Genomic DNA, 1,613 nt, shown 5'->3' with positions numbered 1-1,613 from the left:
CTCTCTCTCTCTCAGAGGCAATAAGGAAGAGAGGGTGATGATAGAGGAAGCGTGTGCGCGCGCATGTGTGCGTGCGCGTGCGGAGGGGGCGGGGCACCAGGAAGGAAGCGAGTGAGGCAGCTCCGCCTTCAGAGGGAGGAGTCAGAGTGATGAGGAGGCTATTCAGGGTAAGAGGCTGACATCACCTTGTGTGTGTGTGTGTGTGTGTGTGTGTGTGCGTGTGTGTGTGTGTGTGTGTGTGTGTGTGTGTGTGTGTGTGTGTGTGTGTGTGTGTGTGGTTGTGTGTGTGGTTGTGTGAGTGTGTGGCTGTATGTGTGGCTGTATGTGTGTGTGAGTGTGTGTGTGTGTGTGTGTGGTTGTGTGAGTGTGTGGCTGTATGTGTGGCTGTATGTGTGTGTGTGTGAGTGTGTGTGTGTGTGTGTGTGTGTGTGTGTGTGTGTGTGTGTGTGTGTGTGTGTGTGTGTGTGCGTGTGTGTGTGTGTGTGAAGGTTCCTAACTGAAGAAATGACCCAGAAGTAAACAAGTGGCAGTGTGATACAAGCTGAATACTCTGACTGTTAAAGAGCCTCCATCTTTGTAGTTTTCTGCACTGTCCACCATCAGCTGTCATGGTTGATCAGTAGTTTAGAGGAAGTGGGGTTCTCTGATGACTCCTCCCTCCGTGACCTCGTGACCTTTTACCCCGATGTCAAGGAGAAGGCGTTAGGATGAACCCTGGTCCGTCTGTTTCCTCCTCCTGTTTAACGTTACTGTTGGGAGGAGGAGGAGGAGAGGAAGAGGAGGAGTGTACAAGGAGGAAGAGGAGAGGAAGAGAAGGAGGAGAGGTGAGGAGGAGGATAAAGGAGGAGGGGAGGAGGAGGAGGGAGAGGAAGAGGAATAAATCCCAGCAGGGTTCCTCATCCCTCCTGGTCTGGTGATCTCTCAGCAGGTCTTCCTCCTCCCAAGGTTAAAGAAAGGGGGCGGGGCCTTCACAAGACCCAACCAGTGCTCCAAGAAGACCTCTTGTCCCCCAGCAGGGCCCTGTAGTTAGAATTAGAATTAGTTTAATTAAAAGGGGACAGTGCAATTTCATAAAACACATGGTTACACATGGTTAAAAAAGCCAGAATTAGTCAGAAGGCTAGTTTTCATCTGTAGTCTGATCTGGGTCTCCGTGGGACCCCTCTTCGATGGTCTTAATGGTGGCCTGCAGCTCCCGAACAGCTGCCTGGGGATCTTGGCAGTGGATGGGAGGAGTACTGCTGGTAAAACCCGGGACCCCCCCCCCCCCCCCCCCCCCCCCACCACAATCCCAGTCTGGACCCTCCACCGGAATCCCAGTCCTCCTCCTCTCTCTCCCCTCCTGTCCTCTCTCCTCCTCCTGCTCATCCTTTTTTCCTCCTCCTCCTCCTCCTCCTCCTCCTCCTCCTCCTCCTCCTTTCCTCCTCCTCTCCTCTCTCCTCCTCCCCCTGCTCCTCCTTCACTCCCCCTTCTCACCTCCTCCTCCTCTCCTCCTCCTTCTACTCCTCTCTCTCCTCTTCCTCCTCTCTCTCCTCCTCCTCTTCCTCCTTCTCCTCCTCTCTCTCCTCTTCCTCCTCTCTCTCCTCCTCCTCCTCCTCCTCTCCCCCTCCTCT

The sequence above is a fragment of the Eutrigla gurnardus genome (genome assembly GCF_963514095.1).
Source record: "Eutrigla gurnardus genome assembly, chromosome: 8".
Classification (NCBI taxonomy): Eukaryota; Metazoa; Chordata; class Actinopteri; order Perciformes; family Triglidae; genus Eutrigla; species Eutrigla gurnardus.
The sequence above is the reverse complement of the archived record's forward strand: the minus strand, read 5'-3'. Positions refer to the sequence as shown.